This window comes from Pipistrellus kuhlii, unplaced genomic scaffold (assembly GCF_014108245.1).
Source record: "Pipistrellus kuhlii isolate mPipKuh1 unplaced genomic scaffold, mPipKuh1.p scaffold_m20_p_18, whole genome shotgun sequence".
Classification (NCBI taxonomy): Eukaryota; Metazoa; Chordata; class Mammalia; order Chiroptera; family Vespertilionidae; genus Pipistrellus; species Pipistrellus kuhlii.
In genome coordinates this window covers 19,970,392-19,994,614 of record NW_023425493.1, presented here as the reverse complement: position 1 = coordinate 19,994,614, position 24,223 = coordinate 19,970,392, and the positions used below count along the sequence as shown (strand labels likewise).

The window sequence follows — 24,223 nt, the reverse complement described above, 5'->3', positions numbered from 1 at the left end:
TGTGCCCGCAACCAATGTTACATGCCCTTGACCGGAATCAAACCTGGGACATTTCAGTGTGCAGGCCGATGCTCTATCCACTGAGCCAAACCGGTTTCAGCATCTCTTAGGTTTATTGCTTACTACACTATCCTTCCCTCCTCCCCACAACAACACACATACACACCCCAATTAAATTAAAGCCCACTTTCGCTCTCCGCATGCATTTTGTCTATCTGGAATGCACCACTCTATGCTTCCTAGATCTTCTTCCCATATGTGCAGATCAAAACCCAGATTCTTCTTGTAACTCCTCTCATGGAAGACTTAATGCACAAACAAAAACAAAACAAAACAAAAAAACTTAGGTGCCAAGGGGCATTTCCTGAGACAATGTGTTCGATATTCTTATTAGCAAAATATAAATAATGATACAACTTTTTAGAATAGATGTGAGAAATATATATATGATCTGACACAGTTGAGGCATTTAATTGGTGCTCAACATGATAGCTTTTACCATTATCCTCTTATTCAATTACTTCAAAAAGAATGTAGGCTTCAGAATCTTCTTTGTGAGAGTTTGTTTCCTTTTAGTAGCCAAAAGCAAATTACATGATTTACACTCTTAGCTATATATGCTAGATAAATGATTGCATATGTCTACCAAAAGACATGTACAGGAACATTTTAGCAGGTTTGCTCACTAGACAGAAAATGTAAACAATCCAAATATGCATCGATTGGAAATAAATTCATGTCATTTTAGTCCTGTAACAAAATATAGCACAACAATAAAAAATAAACATGTAATTACATGGATGAGTCTCATGGACATAATGATAAATGAAAGAAATCAGGCCATAAAAGTATATAGTCCAAGATTTAAAATTTATGAAATTCAAGGAGAGATAACATTATTATTTGAAGGTGGAAATCAGAATAGTGGTTATCACTTGGAGAGAGAGGAATTGATTAAGAAAGGACAAACTTTTTTGAGTGCCAGAAATTATGTGGGTAGTATTCCAATGGATACATGTATAGGCAAAATATCATCAAACTATACACATGTGGAATATAATATTAGATTTTTTGAGAGGACTTAGGACTCCATAGGAGAAGAAAGTACAAATAACTTTTTTTCCCCAAGTTGTTTTCTAATCTCCCAATTTCACCTCCTCTCCTCCTTCCTTAGAGGTCTTGGAAAATGTAACTGTCTTTCCATTGAAATTGACAACAACTTGTTCAACTACTCTTCCCCTTTAATCACCCCCTTCTCCAATTTTATGAGAGTTTCCGCACATAATGTCTTAGCTCCTGGGACAAGTTCAGGGGCTCTCTGTCTCCAAGAAGCACAGGAGTAAATAATTCAGCAGTTGGACAGCAACAGATGTAGCCTTTCACTGGTTCACTTGGATATTTTATCCAGTACAAGAGCCCAGGGCCCTCTAGGACCACCTCTGTCTGACACATTTTGTAGGTTAGGCAAACAAATACCTACAGGATGGAGAAGGACACTCAAACCTGTATAAGATGCACAGTGGAGAATAAAGGTGAAAGTGATGGATCATTGGGACTAAGGCTGTGTATTTTTGGAATATTTCTAATTTCCCCCATTCATTCAGAACATACGGTCACTTGATTCTTTCAGGCTAAAAACTGATTTATATTACTTTAACAACCATTAAGCCTCTGCATTCCTTTATTTTCCAAGTTTTTTAAAAATAAAATAATCTTTGCTGATGCTCTTCATTCAAGGAACTAAAACAAAACACTTTTCTCCCTCCCTGTGTATTCTCTCTATATTTCTCCCACCACAATGATTTACTGTGAAACCCCCAAATTCTTTTGCCAGCTCCAACTTGAGCTCTTCTGTTAAACTGCAGTTTTCTTCAAATATTAGTATCCCTTTTCTTGCCAATATTTAGTGTAATATGCTAGTGAGCTGGACATAATTCAGTTTTGTTTCCTCATTAGGATATCAGGGATATATTTCACACTCTTTGGTTCAGAGTTAATATTCTCTCTCCTCTCTCTCTCTTTCCTTTTCTCCTTCTTGCTCTCTCTCTCTCTCTCCCCTCCCCTACCCTCAATTCATAGGCTCAGCTACACCACCTGCTTCACAGAAACAAGGCTGGTCCTGTTCTGAATCTCTGGTCTCCCTTTAAAAACCAAGTGGAAGTTCACATTCCTCTTCCTTACACTCACTGATGTGAAAGGAGACACACAGAAGGAAAACAGTGCAGGCAGAACAATTCCCTCTTTTGGGAGCAGGGCATCCCCCACCCCACCCCCCTTCATTTCGCCCAAGAAGTTCTTCACAATCCTGGTTTGGGGGCAGAATGTTTCTAGATTTATTAAGTAGCTGTTCAAAGTCTAAATCTCTCTCTCTGCTTTTCTGTGTCTCCTATCTTTCTGCTCTCCCTGGATATCTCTCTCTCTCTCTCTCTCTCTCTCTCTCTCTCTCTCTCTCTCTCTCTCCTCCCTCCCTCCCTCCCTCCCTCCCTCCTCCCTCCCTCCCTCCCTCCCTCCCTCCCTCCCTCCTCTCTCCCCCGCTCCCTCTCTCTCTCTGAGACATTGGGGGGCGGGGGAGGAGAAACCTAAGTATTTCTCACTTGGGGAGACATTTCTAACTAATTCAGGACCAAGAGGCTAAAATACACAAACAACAGAATAAAACCTCAAATTAGAAGGAGAATGACTCAAATGGGTCCCTATCTCTGAGAATTCTAGTTAAGCAAACAAAATGGTCTGGGATAAATGATTATTGTAACTCGGGAAGATGAGAAGAAAACCTAATTAGCTCCCAAGCTTCTCCCTGTTCCTCAGCCTGGTTAGACTCTCCAACTCCCAGCCAAGCCCTCCCTCTCCACACCAAAAAAGTCCCTGCGGCGAGGCCGGGAGGGTTAACAGAGCTGGTGCCCGGCTTGGCGCGGACCAAAGGAGATAGCGGGGAGGCTCCGATCCCACCCCCTGCCAAGCCGCCAGCCAATGGGCACCCGTGGGGACGATGGCGGTGTGTCCCATTGGCTGCCAACCTACGTGCATAAGAAAGAGAGAGAGGCAGGCCAGGCAGCATTGTTATCTTAAGACACTCATCTGGTGTCTGAGTCTGCAGGTGACACAGCTTAGGTGCGGAGCGGGAGTCAGAGGCAGGGCTCCCTGCTGCAGCCCGGACTGGAATACGCCCGCCTCAGAAGCTGCTGGCGGAGGCTGAGGCAGCGCCTCCACAGCGCCGGAGCATCCCGTTCGCACTGGCCCGGGTTTGGGCACCTGCCGTGCGGTGCGAGCTCAGGGACAGGTCTGCGGGCAGCAGAGCGAGCGCTGAAGCCGGCGGAAAGGGCTTTGCCCATGTGCCAGGCAGTGATTTCGGGAAGAGAGCAATAGGGTGAATCCCTTTAGAGTTGCAAGGAAGGCGAGATCTTGGGTTCCTCTTCGGTGGACGGACAGGGGACTCCCCAGGTTTGGTGTTGCACTTTCCTTCCCTCTCCCACCCGAGTGCGCTGAAATCCACTCCCAACCTGCTTTGGGTGCCGGGGATCCAGGCTGCTTAGCGGAAGGCAGCCTGCAAATGGTCTAGCGGAGGCAGCGGCTGAGGCAAAGCCCAGAGCAAGAGAATTTGAAAAAAGACTTCCTTTCCCTCTCTCATGCTGAAGGAGAGGCATTCGGGTTTCCCCAAATGAGAAAGCCACAAGAAATCATGAAGTAGAAACTTTGGAAAGCTGCCACTGGAGATGTTGCACAAAAACCTGGAATCTTTTAGGAGTCTCCTCCCAGTCGGTGGACATTTGGGGAGCAGCTGATACAGCCAGGAGGGCTCTTGCAAGGATTCAAGGTAACAGTGCAGGGTTTGGATGGTTTTCCTCTGTTCCCTTTTCCTTGCCCTTTCTGTCATGTTCTTTGGTTGGTAAGGGGATCATTTACCCCCTCACAGCCCTCATGCCTTGTTGCCTGGCAGTTGCGGGCAGAGGGAATGATCCCATCTGGTAGTTTCTGTCTGGTGGAGCTGAGCAATGCAATTTGGGGTTTAGCTAGAGATGGCCCTGTTACTGCTTCCTGGTGTGCATGACTGACGCCCTGCTTGGGCACTCTGCCTGACCTATATTGCTTTTGCCTGGGCTAAGTCCTCAAAGTTGCAACTCCCATTAGCTTCAGAAAATTCAACGGAGCTGTATAATTGCAGAAAATGCTGAGGACTTCTGCCTGCTGAGCTGAGACTGTTTGTGGTTCACTATGTTTGAGAAGGACCCCATAGAGCTGAGGTCATGCTATGTGATATATCTCTACTCACATGTTCATATGGCTCAGTGACATGCCTGTAGAGTCCTGTCTCTTCCTCCCATGCACATACAGCTAAGAAAAAAAATTCTGAAGAGTGAGCCCCATAGGCTGCAAATAGTCTCCCCAAGGGTGATGGCAGAAGCCCATTGATTGAGCCTGGCTGCACACTGGAAGGAGGGGTGAACTAACATTATCTAGCCATCTCTCTCCCTCAGGTTCTGTGATCACCTGAGTTCACAGTCTAATGCTGTGTGTGTGTGTGTGTGTGTGTGTGTGTGTGTGTGTGTGTATGTGTGTGTGTGTGCGCGCACAGCTATATGCAGGAAGCGGGCTGCCAACAGAAAAACCATGCATGTGCAGCTTGCTGCCCAGGCCCCAGGCTGAGGGTTTCTTCCTAGTAGGAGCCTGAACTTGGGAGCTGCCGTTCCAGCCCAGAGGAGTTTCCTCCTCACCAGGCAGTCCCAATGCCTGGTACATATTTATCCAGGGCATATAGACCTAAGCGAAATATTAACGAATAATCAAGCTAATGCACTGCAACATGATTGAACAGCCCCCTCTGTAAAGAACTGTGTGTTCACTCTTCCAAGCCCTGGGAGCCAGTGCCCTAAGCAGGAAGAAATGTTCTGTGAAAAGGGGAGCAACTAAAACAGGCCTGCTTATAGCCGAGTAATCTGGGCCTTCTCCTGCAGGGACAATAGTATGTTAGCACAGACCAATCAGGAGATTAAAAGGTATGTTGTCAGTCAAGTATTTCTGCCTCTGTCCTTCTCCAAACATGGGCATGTGGAAGTAATGTTCTCTGACCAGGCTCTCTAGAATGTCTCAATGCCAGTATTAACCAAGCAGTTCAAGTATTTCAGAGAATCCCCTGGGGGGCAGTCTGATGATATCAGGCAACAGCAAAGGGATGCTGGAGTTGGTGTTTTCCTTTCTGACTTCACACAGTGTGCATATGGTATTTGTTTAAGGCAGGACTCTCGGAGTTCCCTCTCAGCCAGAAGATGCTTGCTTTGCAGCATTGAGGGCATGACCAAGCAATGCTACTACAGTGGTCCTAGGTTTTTACCAATGTCACTGCTGCTGCTACTTTGGGGAAAGATGCATGTTTTGCTTCTTGAGGAGGGATATGATTTGGGTAGGTGCAGAGCATGGATACTGTGAGATGTCTGAGGGAAAGTGGCAAATGTCAGACCTGGGTCTTCCCTTATGGAGGGAAGCTGCCTCAAAGGGTTTGACAGCTAGGCTGCAAGCATGGAGAAGACAGAAGCATCCCTGACTCTGGCCTCTCCCTCCTCACCGAACAAGGGGCAGCTTGTGGCCTGCAATGGGGTGCTGCAGTGTGGGCACAACAGGAGGAGAGAAGGGGGTAACTGGGGAGGGGGGAGAATTCCTGCTCTGTTAACACTAGGCCACTCTCAAGGATGGAAGCATTTTCTCCTATTTGACCATTAAAGATCATCCTCTGGGTGTTTCTTTCTGGCCTCCTAACAGGTTGTTTACTGAGCAAGGTCAGAGGGCAAAGAACAGCCCTGGTCATTACTTCTTCTGATCCCCAGGCTAGCCCCTGGGGACCTTCACATAAAAGCGATCCCCTCCAGGAACAGGGACTGCATTCCAAAACCCCTCCCCTGCTCACAAACAAGAGGTAACCTGGAGGGACTGTGACACCTATGTGGGCACTTTCTGCTGACTGGGATGCTTAGAGTTGAGGTTTCCTGTTTAATGGTTTGTTTTCCCCGCTGTGCAGTGTAATTTTGGCAATTCAAGTATTTCTCTTAAATAAGACCTTGTCTATATTTTATAATGGCATCCTTTTCCAGTGGGCTGGGGGCATTGTAGAGAGCTCATCTAATCAATCCTCACATGCCTTATTGTCTCATTAATCTTTGATTACCCTAAGAAGTAGAGCTAGAATGACTTTAGCCTCCTTTTTGGAAAATCAAGGGCAAAGGAGTTGGGAAGATGAACTAACTGCTTTTACTCAGGGCAATTAAGGGAACCTATGGGGTGGGGTGTGGGTCTCATCACTGCTTAACCAATCTCAGGCTCCATGTCTCCTCCTAAGTAAGGACTGGCTTAATCTCATGCCTGTGTTCTGATTCATTTTTTTTCCTAAACTCTACAAGAATGGGAGGTTGCAGTGACATACACCTTGTCCTCTGGCCCTGAACTAAAGGCTTTGAGGGGTAAAAGTCTTATAATATCTTGCCTTTGCCCTCAATGATCTTACAGTCTAGTTAGAAAAACAGGTTTACATTTGGGAAAAGATAAATGGCTCTATACATTCTAAGCAGCAGTTCAATAAAGAGATTTGAGAGGCTGACCTAATTAATCTAAGATTGATTGGTCCCGATAATGAGAGCTATCAGTATTGCAAGGAGGGACCATTGTGCTACGCAGGGGTGGGATGTGTTTGAAGAGGTAGAGGTGGGGAAAGGACTCTAGCTGACAGGGACACTAAGGGCAGCACAAGCTGAAAGCCTGGAAACATTTAGGCTTGCGTGATTCCATGGGGTTTGCCACTTCCCTACTTGTACCATGGGAAGACCATACACTTGGGTTAATTATTTGAAGCACATACTGGCCTAGAGGAAGCTTGTCCTTGGGCCAGGCAGAGGACTGTAATGTTGGACATCTCATCAGGCATTGAAATTTACCTAGCCTTCCACCCACTCTGGAGCCTAAGTCATACATTCTGGGAAAACAGAACTCAAGGTCAAAGAGCTAATCAACATCATATCACAAGCATTGAGGGACAGCAGGCAGATTTCAAGAGAACATGAGAAAATATTTTCATATTTTTAGAGTCAGACTCCCCTGCTTTTCTTCCATTTCCTGTTTCCCCACCCAAAAGTCCCTGTTGGGGTTTACTTAGAGCCAGCAAAATACCAAAGCCCTTAGGCATTTCACATTGAGCAGATTTTCAATCTTAAGATTCTTGAGCATGCCCATGTACATAACCTCTTGTCTCCCCTCCTCTTTCCCTTTTAATAAAACATATGCTGTAGCAGTCACAAAGGAGGCAGCCACAAAAAGCAGAAGGGGTGGGTATAGGATTGCCTGCAGCTGTACCACCAAGTACTGTGACTGCTCAGCTGAGTAGCAGAGGGGAGAGACAGTCTGCCAACCAGCGCAGTGCCAAGGAGGGGCCAAGGGCTTCAGACCACCAGGAGATGGCTGTGACCGGTCAGCCACACTCATTTGCTCCAGCACTGATCCTGATCTACTTAGAGAAAGGTCAAGGCAAAGCATAGGTCCCTTGAAACACAACCACCCTATTCATTGGTCTGCATTGGGTTTGGAGACATCCATTCATTCACCTTTCAGGTCCCTGGTTGCTTGGGTGGCCCCATTTCAGCATGGAGGAAGTACCTATCATGCACTGAGAGTGAATGATTTGCTTAAAGTCACATCCTATTTGCTCTCAAGTCCAGAGGAAAATGCCCAAGAACCCAGTCTGTTTGACTGCTTAGTCCCTGAGTTAGCCCTGGGGACAAGTCCTGAGGGATATGCACTTTCTTTTGAAAATCCTGCCCTTGGGCCTTGTTGTCACCTTTCTTTCCTCTCACAAAATGACCCTGCAGCTGGATAGTGAGGCCACAGACTTTTTTCTTTATTCGTTGCAAGTGTCCATGGCCATGTTTGGGGCTAAGATAGAGATCCAGGTCCATGTGCCTGTGGTTTGTGATTGTGGTTAAAGCCTCTTCTTTTTGGGAGTGAAGACTGTCAGCTCAGTTATGCTTCAGACTGGGGGCTGCAGAGGGCAGGTCTCACCAGATCAATTAAGATGCAGTTTGATCTCTCTTGCAAGTATTATTCTGCTTTGAGGATGGGAGTCAAGTTGAGAACTAAGATGACAGTGTGGAATCTTTACAGCCAGTTCCACATTCCTTTTACAGAAGCTCGCATGAAATGCACATATATGGGAGTACTGGATTGAACAAAGGGTGTGGCAATCTGATAGTCCCCAAGTCTGAGCCCTAGACTGCAGCGTGCTACCAACACACTAGCCACCAGCCACATGTAGAGGGTGAGAACTTAAATGTGTGCTCTAAGGGTAAAACACATGATGAATTTTGAAGACTTAGTTAGTATGAAAAAAAGGTAACAAACTTTCTGATCAGTAATGGTTAAAATATTGATTACACAGAAAAATGATTGGGTTAAATAAAATATATAAAGGTAAGCTTCATCCATTTCTTTTTACTCCTTAATGAGGCTACTAGAAAAGTTGAGTCATATATGTGGTTCACATTATATTTCTTTTCAATAGGATAGGCCCTGCAGAGGCATGAGACAGGAGCCAGAGATTTGAGATGGAGGGAGGGGTGACAGGCAGCTCAGGGCACCTGGGCATATGTTTCTGAAGTCTAAGGGCAAGGAGGGCACAGGTGGCTTACATTGGCTTCTACTTGAGGGACCTCCTCAACTGACAAATCCCACCCAAAGCGTTTGAAAAGCATTGAAGCTGTCACTCCACACACACAGGTAGGCTGCCGGTAATTTTATCTTAATATTTTTGAGTTTCTGCCTGACAGTAGAAATAACCAAATAAATTATCTTTAGGATTTCACTCCAAAGTATGAGGACACAATAGCTGGGATCAGCTGGGTGCGTTTGATTTTCCAATCCCTTTCTTCCCCCTCATCTTAGCTCTCCTTCTGAGAGCTTTCTTCAAACCAGACATGTAGATTGTGTGTGTGTGTGTGTGTGTGTGTGTGTGTGTGTGTGTGAGAGAGAGAGAGAGAGAGAGGGGGAAGAAACAAAAGACATGTTGTGTTCAAGATTCTTTTGTGGGCCTATGGGTAAAAAGAATGGGGAGAAGACACCCTGATTGAATTTTACTTAATAATTACAGATTTGAATTTCACCTTTGAAGAAATAACTCATTGTTATTTCTCATTGCAACAAGGTATGGCCACAACCTGCACTCCTATTTGCTCAGTATTCCACAGTTTACAAAATGTTTTACAAGCTTTCTCTCACCTGATTCTTACAACTCCCCTGTGGAATAGATGCTATCTCCATCCAAAGTTTTCCATGATCTGCCCCCAAACATCTTTATAACTGAATCCTTCTCTTTGTATGCACTGCATTCAGTCTTGCTTAATCAAACTGGCCCACTTACTGTTCTTCAATGTAAACTATGTAAAGCGGGAATCATTACCTCTCTGAGCCTGTGCTTCATCATCTATAAATAAACAACATTATGCCCCATCTTTCAAAGAGTTGTTCTCAATATTAAATGAGATAAAATACATATGGTGGCAAGCACAGTTCCAGGTGCATGGTAGATGCTCAAAAAATGTCAGCCTCCTTTCTTACTCCAGGCCAAGATGAAAATGTCCAAAGGTGAACTCATTATGCACATAAAAGGATTCCCTTTTCCAAGTTCCCTGCTTTGGTTAATGGCACAACCAAACTACTAGAGACATAATTAAGAAATATGGCCGAAACCAGTTTGGCTCAGTGGAGAGAGCATCGGTCTGCGGACTGAAAGGTCCCGGGTTCAATTCTGGTCAAGGGCATGTACCTTGGTTGAGGGGGCACATCCCCAGTAGGGGGTGTGCAAGAGGCAGCTGATCGATAATTCTCTCTCATCGATGTTTCTAACTCTCTATCCCTCTCCCTTCCTCTCTGTAAAAAAAAAAGTCAATAAAATATATTAAAAAAAAAAAAAGAAATATGGGTTTTCCTGGGCCCAACTTACTTTCACAGCCCGCCCCCCCCCCAAATGCAATTTCCCAGGATCTTACATAGCTCACCTCCCAGTGTTTTCTCAAAGCCAACCCCCTCCCCCTGCCACTTTCTTTGTCAGGTTCTTGTCCCTTCTCACCTGGAATTTCCCAATAATTAGTCTCCGGATTCCTTCCCTTGAAGGCCAGACAAGCCAGCCTCCTCCTCAGTGGTAATGCAATATTTGATTATGCTTCTCCCCTTACTGTAATTCTTCAGTGTAATTACTGTCAAAATAAAACCCCACTTTCTTAGCATGGCAAACAGATCCTTCATGAGCTGGTATAACAGCCTCTTCTTGCATCTCTCCACAGCTCCCTCAGCACCCCAAGGCTGTGGGTGGGCTGTGCTGCTTTTCTGCCCTCTTCTCTGTCCTGAGAGTGCCTGAGCATCAAGGTTCTAAAAATGACCTCCTCTGTGAGGTCTTCCCTGAGACTCGGGGAAAGAATTAATTGCCTCCTCTTCTGTACTCCTACACATCTCACGTAAACTCAGTTTTTGCACTGTATCCACCACACTGTAATGATTTGTTTATGTGGCTATCTTCTTCCTCAGAGGCAGGGTTGAGATTGGTAGTAAGACATATTTCTCAGGAATATTTATTCAGTATATTATTACAAATATGTTCCAGGAACTCTTCTTAGGCACGGGGAGGGTGGTGGTGGTGGGGGTGCTATTGAAGGAGGGTCAGCAGTGAAGAACAGATAAAAGCCCTGCCATCAAGTTGCTCACATTCTAGAGGGAAGATAGGATGGTAATCACAATAATGATCATTACTAACATTGCTGATTAGAGCTAACATTTTAATAGTATTTATGTGCTAGGCACGATTCTGAAAGCTTTTATATACATTAACTCATTTACTTCACCGGATGATCCTGTAATTCCCATTTTAATAAATCCTATATTCTCATTTTATAGATGGTCAATTGGAAGCCCAGAGAGGTTAAAGCATTTGTCCAAGGTCACACAGCTAGCAAGTGAGTGGCTGGCATACTTACCCAATTTAGATCTTGAGTCCATACTGCCTATTACTATGATATCCAGAAAACAAACAAAGATGTAAACAAAGAAATCAATGCCAGTGTTTCAGGTACTGATAACGTAAGAAGATTATTAAAATAGAGTAGGAGAGGGTGGCTGAGGTGATAAGGAAAGGCTTCCTCAGGAGGGGACTTTTAACTGAGGCCTAATTTGTCACTCAAGGAAGGTAGAAATCCCGGGTGGGTAGAGTCTGGGATGTAAGGGAGAGAAACTGCTCTGTGTCACCTAGGCTCCAGTGGCCCTGACCCGGGCCCCTCACCATTGGAGGAATCAGACTTGGTCCCTTGTGGTCTCGGGGAACAGCACACTGTCTGAATGTTCCCCAACCTCTCCCCAGTCAGACCACCTGTTCCTTCAGTTCTTTTGGGTTAAGTCATATTTTATGAGACATCTGGTTTGCTGATCTCCACGAAGGCGGGGAGGTGACACACACACACACACACACACACACACACGCATATGTCCCCACTCTGCAGAACCACTTTATTTCACTTCTCTCCTATGAATGATGTGTCACTCGGGACTTCAGTGAAGTGACAGGCACAGGCACATCAAAAAGGCTGGAGACAACCCAGAGACATGAGTGAAAAGGGGACAGAAGATTATTCTTTAACAAGAGGAGAAATGAATTGGACTGGAGAGAGGAATGGGAATTTGTTCAGAGAGAACATACAGATGAGGGTGCTTCTGAGAAGCTGACAGTGTTTTGTTTCCTGACCTGGTGGTAGTTTGTGCTATAATTTTCCATATATAATGTACATAAATGTATACATATATACACAAAGATGCACCTATACATGCATATCTACACATCCACACACATATCACAATACATATATACACATGCATACCTATTATCTTCTCTATGAATATTGCTCAGAATAAGGCTGAGTAGGTAAAGCAGGTGGAGCAAGTTTATAGATATTTATATACATACAAAGCCTATTTAATGATAAAATTGTTCAATATTACTTACATATCTAATTAAAATTTTTCACAACCTTATAAAGTGTCATTCCTGTTTAGAGACTGATATTGAGGAAGACATTCAGATCTTGCAGGAAGCACTGAGAGTCAGCAAGGAGGACACAAAAGGCCTCCAGCTTCTGGCTCAGACAAATTTGGGCTTCAGTCTAATCTTGGTTACTTACTGTGTGACCTCAAATGTGTTACACAACCTCTCTGAGTTGCAGTGTACCTGCTAGTAAAATGGAAACCATAAGCCATTATGTTGTACAAACATGAAGAGTAGAGAAAATGATTTTAAAATTTCAGTTAAGTTACCTGCCACAGGATAGGCATTCAGAAAGTGGCAGCCGATGTTTGATATGTGTCCCCAAGTAGGAAAGCACATAAAGCATGGATTTTCATGGAGAACAATGACATTTAGCTGTGGCCAGTGTCAGGCAGTAGCTTCAGTATATGCTGTTAGGTGCCAGGGAATCTGGAACTTCCTGGCAATAGTTACCATATGCCAGTCATCATGCTACGTGCTTTCCAGGCACTGTCTCCTTTAATCATCTAACAACCCTCTGAGCAGGGTTGTTATCTTATTTATAGATGAGGAAATTAAAGTTCAGGAGACTGAGTCACTAATCTAAGGTCATGCAGCTGGGAAGTGGCAGAGATCTGATTTGAACCCATGTTGCCAGATCCCAAAGCACATACCCTTCAATACTGGGCTTTGCACGATGATTACTGTCTTTGGACACATCAAGGGGAAGGACACCTCCATGGTCAAGGTCAAGGTCAAGGTAACTGTTCCAAGGTCTGTGCTACATCAGTCAGGAGTGGGATGGAAGCGTCATTAGACAGTGAAAGAGGGTGTTCCTGAGGCAGGTCAAGTGGGCTGGTACACATTCAAAAATGCTGCACAGTTTCAAATGGGTACGTAGTATGGTGGGCTGAATATTTCAAGTGCCTCTGTTTCTGAACAACAGGTGTGCCTCTTTTTCAAAAGAGTGGGCTTTCAAAACAAGGTTTGAGTGTCCTTAGACTTGGAGAAAAGCTTTCCCTGAATTACACAAGGATTTATCAGTGATTTTTAACATTTTACAAAAGCAGTAGAAGACTGTGAGCAAACAAACCCTTACCTAGAACCCCAACACCTGAAGCAGGTAAAAGAGCAGGCCTGAATGCCTGCAGCTCCCCACCTGCCACTTCTTTCCTCACCCACAGTGCTCCCTGAGTCACCTTCTGGGAACCTAAAGGTTGTTCAATTCACACTGGAAACCACCACACACCACAGAATGCCTTGAAAAAGCAAGACTTGTGGTTCATTTCAAATGACTGATGACATTCCAAAATAGATTTTAAAGTAAGACTCTTCCCAACCCTCCCCTCACTGAACCTGTGAAGTTCAGTGAGCCTGGGACAAATCGCTCTTGTCCCCCTTGGCTCTGGATGCTTGAAGATGCGTGAAATTCCATGCCTGCTACTTGTCAGGCACAGTGCACCCCCAGCGGTAAGATCTTAGTCAATTCTAACAACTCCCTAGTAAGTAGATCTCATTATTTCCATTTTGAAATGAGAAAAATTAAGTATTGAGTGGTTAAGTTGATTACCCAAGATTTCATAGCTTGTGAGAATGGGATTCAGTCTACTGCCATACCACCCTGAACACGCCCAATCTCGTCTGATCTCGGAAGCTAAGCAGGGTTGGGCCTGGTTAGTACTTGGATGCGAGAGAATGGGATTCAAACCCACACCATGGGTGGGGCTAGAGGGCCAAGGTCTTGCCATCTGCCGCTGTGGCCCCTTTAAGCATGGACCTCCAACTTTCTTTTCCCAATATCCTCAGTTGTGTGATTTTACAGAAAAAAAAATTCTCCCTGGACTCTCTGGCTTTCAATGGCTATGCTTTCATAGGGCACTGTGGTCTCCCAGGATCCAGGCTGTGGTTCTCCCTCACGGTCCCTTCCCATCTTCATCCCCAATGTCCAGCTCCAGTGGCAGGGGGCGCTTGGTGATTAGGGGAAACAGCCCTGCCCTGCTCTTCCAGGCCTTGTGCAGGATCCTGAGTGCCAGGGTGCAGGTCTGGGGTGCTGTGTGGGGGTGGAGGTGGGAATGGTGCGGGGGGGGGGGGGGGGGGGCATGCGGTGGTGTGAAGATTTCTGCACAGCCATAGTCTCCTAGCCTGGAGATGGGGCTTACTGGAAGAGTGTGCAGTGGGGCTGCATAGAGAAGTCCTTGAAATCCCCTTGAGGCAAAGGAATGCTCAAGCTTCAGTGAGGAGTGCAGGGCAGTTAACTTCTGTCCCCTGCCCCCCTGGGTTCAGCCATTCAGCATACTATAAACCGGCCTTCAGGCAGGAGCAGGGCGAGTGGATGAGCAGTATTCTGTGGGTGGTGGGGTCCTGGGGGCTCCATGCCCCTATCTCTGTCTCTTTCCAAAATCTCAGCTCTTTGGCATTTGGGCCCTTCAGAAACACAGAGCAAGGTCAGCATCCTTCTGAAGCCTCAGGACGCTGGAGACCCCTAGAGGCCAAAAGCTGTGTTACATGCCCCCTGGCCTTGGAGGAACAGTCAAGGTTCTTAGAAGAGGTTGCTGAGGAGTGGCTGGTACCTTTCCTAAAACCCTTGCTATAAGGGCAGTCCTGGCAAGCTCCACAGGGACACATGAGTGTGTGTGTGTGTGTGTGTGCACGCACAATACTATAGTTCTCCCTCCCTCCCTTTTAATGCCAGCCCCACAGTCAGCCCTCCCCACCACCTCCGTCAAAATGATACCTTTCCCTCCAGGCCCTGCACACCTCGCAGTAACCCGATCAACTAATTTGTGCTGAAGCAATAATGACTAGTAATGATTTAATATGCTGCCCTCTCAATTAACATTCCAGCATTTAGAAAGAGAAATTCACAGATTTTAAGCCAAGTAGGAGACTCATGTTCTTTCTTCCCTGGGAGAAACTGTAGGCCCCTCAAAATGCACCATGCAGACGGCTGCCCATTCAGGCACATGCTGCATCTTTGCTCATCAGAGCAAGGTGAGGAGGCACTATGCAAGGAGGAGGCAGGACTTCCTACAGCAGGCTGCTCTGCTCCACAATCCGTCAGACAGCAGGTGCTGGTGGGAGGAGACATGGGAGACCCCTCTTCTTCCACCTCCTCCAAAGCTAAATGGGGATTTCTCTAACTGAGAGAAACCCAAGGCAATCGAGTCCATGAGGACACCCACATAGCCTTCACTCAGAGGAGAAGCCTAGAATGCAAGAATTCAGAGAGGTGCCTGCTGTTGTCTAACGGGCTTTCCCTGAAGCAGGAGATGCCCTCGGCACTGGCACTGAGAGAACAGGCTCAGCTCTAGGATGACTAACAATTTCAAGTGTCTGGCTCTGCTAGGTACTAGCTATGTGACCTTGCCACATTACTTAGCTACGCCAGCCTCGGGTTCCACATCTGTCAAATGGATATAATAAACTTTGAATCACGGGATCGTTCTGAGTATATAATGAAATTATGCAGGATTAGCCCTCCCCATAATGTCTGGGGTATAAGAGTGCTCAATAAATGGCACTTCTTTCTCTTAATCATCTTATTGTTACGTTTATTATTTTTGCTCTCTCCTGAGCCTGGCCTGCAGGGCAGCATTCAAATGCCTTTATTATTTACAAGCAGGCGAAGCAATCCAACCTCCTAGGTGTGGCTGGCTTGGTAATGGACTAGATTTCTTTCTAGGTGACAGCAGTGTAGGGATATGCCCTCCCCCACCCCCCCCACCCCCGCTTGGTTTTTTAAATGTATCTCACAAATGCTGTGAGCGCAATGGATTTGGCAGTGACTTAAAAAGACTTAATGCATTTTGGAAAGAAAAAAAAAAGCCACAACAAAAACTGGTTTGTTTCTGTGATATATGGTTTGTGTGATATGACAAAAATCCATTTTTATGCTTAGGAAAATTGGCTAATTTTAAAGCAGTTGACACATGCCATATGCAGATAGAGAAATGATAGATTTTGCTCGGGCAAACAACAGAAGAATGCAGAGCGGTAGGACTCTGTTAGGGCTTCAGTTGGTAAAATTCTTTGGTAGCAGACCTACTCCACCACGGAGAGGACGGTACAGTGGACAGTGGCCTGGCATGGCCTCAGGTGCTAGAATCATATATTCAAGCATAAAGATGCCAAACATCAAGCTTGGGACACAGCCACTGTGTTTACATGACATGAGTGAGAGGAGACTTAGGAACACAGCCATATTGTAAGCTTTATGTGCCAGAAAGTAAGGAGTGTACAAAACTATTATCTGGATAACAGGTGGGATTAGTGCAAAGGATACTGAATTGTTGAGCCACCCTGAGCATTCCTTCAGTTGGACACATGGATGATTTTTGGACTTCAAATGCTACTTATAATTTCCTTGGATTGGATCCTTTGGTCTACATCTCTGCATAAATCAAACTGAAAGGGGAATCCCACGTATTTTTTATTACTGCTAGTTAGAGCAAAGAAAATACATATGAAAATAAGATGCTACAAAGGTTGCATATAAAACAAGAAGTGCTTGTAAAACGTCAGAGATAAGCTGTCTGTTATCTTGATATCTCTCCTACAGTCCCGTTCCACTGTCAGCTAGCTCCTAGTACTGTGTGGGTCAGCCTGATACCCAGCCCTATTTCAGGATGATGATATGCACTTCTTCTTGACTCCAAAATACTTTTTTATTTTATTTCTTTCAAGGCCATATTTAATTAGTGACTGCAGAGGGGAAAAGCTGAGTAGCTTAGAGGAGGTTTACTGTTCAGGTCTGCAGGACTCAGCAATTTGACATTCTAATCCTGTTATTTCTCACCTGAAACTGAACAGAGTCAGCAGGGTTGGGGCTTTTCTCTGCCCATAACTCATCTAGCTATTAGGTTTCCCCTCCCCTTATTTCCCACTCTCATCCTTTGCTTTGTTGACTTCTTTGTCCTATTTCCTGCTGCCTTTTTTTTTTATGATATCAAAAAAACAAAACAAAAATCAGTTCCTTGGTGATTCGTTTGTGACTGAGCCATTTAGAAGAGAACCAAATTCTTCCTCTCCCTACTTTAATTCCCAACCCACTGCATCCCATTGTACTTGACCACTAAGGTGACTACAACTGAGGTCCTACAGTGATGCTCGGCAATGTCCCTGGATCCCCCCTGTTTATTTTTTAAAATATATTTTATTGATTTTACGAAGAGAGGAATTGAGAGGGATAGAGAGTTAAAACGTCCATGAGAGAGAAACATAGACCAGCTGCCTCTTGCACACCCCCTACTGGGGATGTGCCACAACCAAAGTACATGCCCTTGACCGGAATTGAACCCGGGACATTTCAGTCCACAGGCCGATGCTCTATCCACTGAGCCAAACCAGTTTTGGCTCCCCCCCTGCCCCCTTTTTTAAATCCTCACCCAAGGACATGTTTTTATTGATTTTAGAGACAGAGGAAGGGAGAAAGAGGGAGGAAGGGAGGGATAGAGGAAGGGATGGGAAGAGAGAGGGAAAGAGGGAGAGAGGAAGGGAGAGAGAGAAGCATTGATGGGAGAGAGAAATATCAATTGGTTGCCGTCTGTATCCCCCACCTTGGGATCAAACCACAATCTGGGTATGTGCCATGACCGGGAATCAAATTTGAGACCCTTTTGATACACTGGACATAATCTGGGTATGTGCCATGACTGGGAATCAAACCTGAGACCCTTTTGATGCACTGGACGAGGCTCTAACCAACTGAGCCACACCAACCACGGCCCTAGATCCATTTTTTTATTTTAGCTTCTAAACACTCTGAAGTCTGATTTGTCATTGTATTCCCAGTTCCTTCACATGACACCTCGCACAGGGGAATCTTTTAATGAGTATGCAATTAAACAAACCTCACCATAGCCCCCTTTTCATTAAAATATGGATTTCTAGGAGTTAACAGGAAAATTCAGTAGTCAGGATTTTAAATGTAAAGAATTCCAAAATTAGGGAAGTGTTTTCTTTTTTAATGCAGTGGTTCTAAAATTTTAATGTGCACCTGGGGAGCTTGTTAAGTAAAATGCAGAATCTTCAGCCCCTCCTTCAGAGAGTCTGATTCTGCAGGTCTTGTGTAACATGTGGAAAACTTCCTTTAATAGCAGGTGATATAAAAAGACCATACTTTGAGGAATACAATTTTAAGGCAATCCAAGTGGAAAGTTACCCAACTCAATTTGGTAGACCATTATGTCACTTAAATGGTTAAAAAATATCATGAAGAAAATAAAGGTCGGTGCTTGGAAAATTTGGGGGACATGGTTCTCTCTCCCTTCTCACCCATCCCCTCGTAGATATTTGGAGGTTTACAATGAGAATGTCACAAGTTCTGAAAATTTCTGCAGTAAAGAAACGTATTTTAATTTAGTTTAACCAAATATTCCCAGTATGTGTTGATCTTGAAACTCTTATTCATTTCATTTTATTTTATGGCTAAAAACCTATTCAATATCCATGAATTTTGTAAAAGAAACCTTGCCATAAAGGCATGGTTGGCACCTATTGGTCAAGAAAGGTATTACAGCCCAGCTCTACTATTACTAAATTTCCAACTGAGAGAATAAACAAAATGAGTGTGGAATTGGGGAAAATTGCTAACAGGGGAGATACCTGATAGTCTGGGGGGAAGTGCTTGTCATATTAGCAATCATATGTTAAGCATTTAATATTTATCAGGCACTGTTCTACATTTTTAATATGTATTAATTCATTTATTTCTCAAAACAACCCTGTGAGTTAGACACTTTTAGTATAATCATTTAACTGAGGACGACACTAAGATACTGAGAGGCCAGTGTCTGCTCAAGATCATAAAGTTAGAAAGTGGTAGAGTAGGATTTGAACCCAGGCTGGCCCCCTCCAGTACTGCCCTGTTAACGGCTCTATCAGACAGGAGCAAGGTTCTGGACATTTCTGTCAGGGAGGAATGACAGCACAGAAGACATGCTCTAGGGTTCTCTTCCATACCTGAGGGCCTGGATTCATCGCCCCTTATATATCAGAGAATTATTATGAAAATGGTTTGAACTTCTGAAAGATTTTGCTCTACTTACATACAAGATATACTTAGCAAAACAACCTGAGAAGATGGATTCATGAAGACGAATTAGGTGCAAATTCTGTGCCTACAAAATCCCAAACTGGGCAGAAAATTTGGCCATCCTACTGACACCTTGATATGGGATGGGACAGCCTGGCCCTTGTCCCTGTACCAATTCTCAACCCCCTCATGATTCCTGAACATGGGAGCTATTCAAGGGGCTAGCTGAGCTGAATTTTGGCTTTTGGAAAGTTACTTCACCTCTTCGGCCCTCTGTTTCCTAATCTTAAAAAGAGTAGAAGGAAAACTAATGACAACTGGTGGGAAGAGATAAACCAAAGGCTTATATTCAGAACCAAGGGACACAGATAATAGTGAGGTGAAGGTCTGAGGGCAGAGGTCAATGGGAGGGAAAAAGGGGACATCAGTAATACTTTCAACAATAAAGTTAAATTAAAAACAGAAATAAGAAATAAACGTGTACACACACACACACACACACACACACACACACACACACACACAGTGTTTGTCCCAGTGGTTGACACAGGGAAGGTATATTCAGCCTCTTGTACTGTAAGGGCCTGGGGATGACATGGGGCAGTAGGAGACCTTTCCTTGTCAGGACCTTTCAAGATGTTAATGAGGAGATAACAAGAGTCAGGGTTATGGTCCACAGTGAGAGTGAGAGGGAATTGAGGAAGATACACCTGGGCTCCGAAGCCCTGGATTTTTTCCAAACTACACGTGGAATGTGGCTCACTGGGGTTTACAATCCAACCAGGATTCTTAGTTACTTTAATTTCCTTCTTTGTAAAACATGAATATTACTTGTCGTGGGCACATCCCACTGGAGAACTCTGCATCTTCATTAATGCAAGCAGGAGAAGTGTCCCACAGCAGCCATGGAGAAGTTCCCTGCCCTGATTTCCAAAGAACTAACTCACATGAACCACACACCACTGTAGGTGCTCTACAAATATAAACACAGTTGCCTCATCTAAGATCAGGAAGCAGAGATTTAGGCAAGTTTATAATTAGCCTGAGGTCACACAACACAGAGAAGCAGAGGCTGGACAGCAGTCAGGTCTGTTTAACCCAAATCCCTGATTCTTCTTCCCAAACTCTCAGAAAAGGTACAGGAGGAGGGAAGAAGGCAGGGAGGACCACTGAGGACTAGCTTCTCAGCGATGGAAACTTAGAAAGAGCTACTTAAAATCACACGAGGATCTTTGGAAACAAGCCTTCCCAGCACCTTCTCTTATATTGAAAGATCTGTGGCTCTCCTAAGTCAACTATTTTCCACTGTCATCATTTGTGCCCACCCATCTCTTAACAGAAAATGCCTTATGCCACCTCCAGGCTGATGGACCAACCATTAGCCACCAGTTCCAGAAGCCCACGGAGATACCTGGTCTTGGACCACACATATACTTCAAAGGTCTTCTGCTCTGAACTTATTCCTCTGTACCCCCAAACCCCTTGACAGTAACGAGGCTTAATGGGAAAGTCTTACTTCCCAAACTGAGCATGTACACGTGCTGAGTTGAGTTCTCATTCCATTTTCACTTGGATCAGGCCTCACACATCGTGAGCACAGGAGTGGAGCAGGGACTGAGCCCTCCATCCTCCGGGCTTCACGAGAAGCCTGGGTGATCAGCTGGAGAGGAGGAGGAGGGAGAGGAGAGATTAACCACAGCAGACCTCCTGAGGGCTTTCCTAACCACTCCTGTGTGCAGAGTTCTGCTCTACCTCTGCTCATAAAGAGTACATTTTCCATCCCACTTATCTGATCAGATAACAGTGGTTAATCATGGACCCTGGGAACAAGGTTGGCTGTGGATTTATCATTGTTGGTTGAAACCAAGTGGTGGGTACCGAGGGGTCAATAACATGATTCTTTCCAAATTTATATGTGTTTGGGAAAGGTGTATAATTAAAAGGATTTTTAAAAATGTGGATGCTGGAGTGAAAGTGTCTTGAGCTGAAAAATTTCAGCACAATCGCTTTCTTGCTGTGTTATCTGGAGCCAATGATTGAAATATTCTGAGTCTTTGTTTTCTCATCAGTATGATAGCGATATTATCTATCTAACAGGGCTATTGTGGAAATTGAATGAAATAGTGAAATAAGGAGCTTAGCACAATGACTGGTCCACAATAAGTGCAGGATATATAACAACTATCATTGTTGCTATTATTACTGTTTTATCTTTGCTGTTAGTATCATTTTGTGAGTTTCTCACAGCAGGCACTGTAACTTATTGAGCTGCATATTCATTCTATCTAGTTCAATTCCAAGTTCATATAACAAGAATAACAAATATTTATTGAGCTCCTCCCAAGTGCAAGGCACTTTCTAGGAGCCTGAGATACAGCAGTGACCTAAGTAGACAAAAAAATAAAATCCAGGCTCTTATGGAGTTTATATTTTAGTGGGAAGAGACACAAGAATAAACAAAAATCATAATAAATGAGTTGTATTTTTTTTTTAGAAAGTAGTAAGCGCTATTGGAAATAATATATAGCAGGGGAAATTGGAGTACTAGAGAGTAAATGAGGAGGTAACATTTGAGCCAAGACTACAGGAAGGTTGGGAGGTGAGCCGTGCGGATATCTGTAGAATTTTCCCAACAGTGGAAAATTAATACATATTGTCTAGTAACTTCTCAGTAACACCCTTTGATACCTATTGAATTCTTACATTACCATGTAACTTGCAAGGTATGCATGTTTTATCCCACGGTAGGCTCCTTGATTGCTTGGAGTATATATTACACTTTACATTTGTGCTAGCTCACAGTGCTCCCTCTCAGTATTATGCGTAGGTTAAAAACCTCAGCAATTGTTTATAAAAAATAAACCCACACCTATCTTCCCTAAGAATAGTTTTTAAGAGCAGAAATTGCAGTGTATAGTTTTCTAATAAAACCATAGCTCTGTCACCTGTACCTTTATAAAACATTCACCTTTTCCAAGGTTTATTAGCTTGGTGTTTTCAATTAAGCTAACTCAGGACAAAACACAAATTAATTGTTGGGAATCCTGTAGCTCAAGAGAATTCTTGAAGAAGTGGGAAGGGCCCAGGTAGAGAAGGATAAGGGGAGAGACAAAACTCATGTCATTAATGCAGTCCTAACTGTGAGAAAAGCATGAACATAAATTAAGAATTGCAGCTATTCATCATGTGATCTTAACTGAAAGCAATAGTTCCATTTAGATTTGATTCAAACAAAATAAAAACAAATGACTAAAGAGCAAATTAAGAAAGCTGAATAAAGATTCCTGAAGAAAAAGATTTTCTTATGATGCAGGAGAATTATCTGACTGGTGAGACCTGCTCATCAGTAAGGCCCATTTGGTAATTGGTTTCTTTAGTAACCAAACCTCCCAGAAAAGGGTCCAAGACAGGCCTCTGGCCAAGCCCCATCCACAGCAAGCGGTGGAAAGATGGCAGAACGATTCGCCTGGTTGCCCCTGATTCCTTCCAGAGAAGAACCACAGCCAACAATGAGGCATTACCTTCAGGCCTGTTTTTTTTGTTTTGTTTTGTTTTGTTTTGTTTTTTAAAATATATTTTATTGATTTTTTTACAGAGAGGAAGAGAGAGGAATAGAGAGTTAGAAACATTGATGAGAGAGAAACATCAATCAGCTGCCTCCTGCACACCTCCTACTGGGGATGTGCCCACAACCAAGGTACATGCTTCTGACCGGAACCGAACTCGGGACCCTTCAGTCCGCAGGCCGATGCTCTATCCACTGAGCCAAACTGGCTCCGGCTACCTTCAGGCCTGTTACTGATGCAACCAATTGGAGGTACTGGTTTGTTCTACTTAACACAGACCTGCCCTCTCTGGTGCCCAATAACCTTTGGATGGTGTTCTTCCAGCAACTGTGTCAATATAAATTATTCTTTACCTGGGACCTGGCCACACTGATCCTTATTTTAAACAGAGGCCTCAACATGAAGATGTGTTCTGTCCCCACAGAACCTGATTGTGCTGCTGCCCCTCCCCAGAGGGACCCTCACAAAAGCAGGTTATCTCCTGTCTCCTAAGGCAAGCTCATGCATAAACCATCTTAAAGAGAAGTCATGTGCATAAATAATTTAAGCTCGGCTTATGAGGGAAAAGGAAAGGGAAGGATGGGGGACATTGGTCTCACTCTCAGGAGTCTCTCAGCTAAGATTTCAGAGGGTCTTTTGAGCTTGGTAAAAGGTAGCACATCTGTAAAGGTTAACTAAACAGAAGTTCCAATTGCATCTTATTGATCCCTTTCTGGAAATCAGTTGATAATGGATGGGGACTGATATTATTCTAAGCTTCCTAAGAATGTTCCCATCTTTTGCTCTTCTGGAAGCTTATTCCAAACTAAAACAACCAGGGAAAAGCTTCCTTTGGACATGAGCATGGATCCGTAACTCCCTGGTGGTGGCAGGGGTAGGGGAAGAATCACATGTCTCTTGAATCTTCCCATCAGGAGACTTGCAAACACCATAGAGAAGAGCTTGCTTCTCTGTGTCTCCTTGCTCGCTTTTTCTCACTAGACTGGAGTTAAGTGGCATTTTAAAAAATGTCCTTTCAAGACTTTTTGCCCATATGTCCCCTAGATCTGTCCTTATCCCTCAATCTTCTTCTCTTCCACATATATTTCAAGTTTAGCTCTTTCTGTTTATGTCACTCTTCTCTCCGATCTCTTTCCCCTAGTTCTCTGTCAGCCAGCAAAAACCTCTCTCTTCCCATCTCGAGAACAGCCCACACATCATCTGTCGAGGTTGGCAGGCTCCTGTTCCCTCCTCTCTTTCTTTCCCTGGTGGGAGTCAGTCAAGAAAAGCACTTGGGTCCCTGTGAAGCAGGTGTACGTAAGCAAACTGAACTCCTCTGATGGGAAGAGAACCTTGGGGTATCAGTCTGCCTTCTTGGACCCAGGCAAAGTGGCCCAGAGCTGGGTGTGGTTGGAACAGACTCAAGGGTCAGACGGCCTGGTTTCAGTGCTAGTCTTCCCTAGTTATGTGACCATGCGTGAGTTGCGCCACAGAGCTAAACTTCCTCATAGAAAATGAGGTAGATGGTCACTGTGTCCTCCTCCTAGGGCTATGGTCAGGATGAAGTGAGGTCATTCAGAGCTTAGCACAGTTGTCTGGCCTGTAAAT

General features: G+C 44.4%; 1 protein-coding gene across 1 annotated transcript in view; it reads left to right on the top strand.

Moving 5' to 3' along the window:
* The first annotated feature begins 3,051 nt into the window (after window positions 1–3,051).
* The window catches only part of BRINP2 (BMP/retinoic acid inducible neural specific 2), a 94,690-nt gene continuing 73,518 nt past the window's right edge, over window positions 3,052–24,223 (top strand). Inside the window, exon 1 of the mRNA XM_036442671.2 lies at window positions 3,052–3,814. The gene's annotated coding sequence lies outside the window, so the exon portion shown is untranslated. The remainder of the gene's footprint in view (window positions 3,815–24,223) is intronic.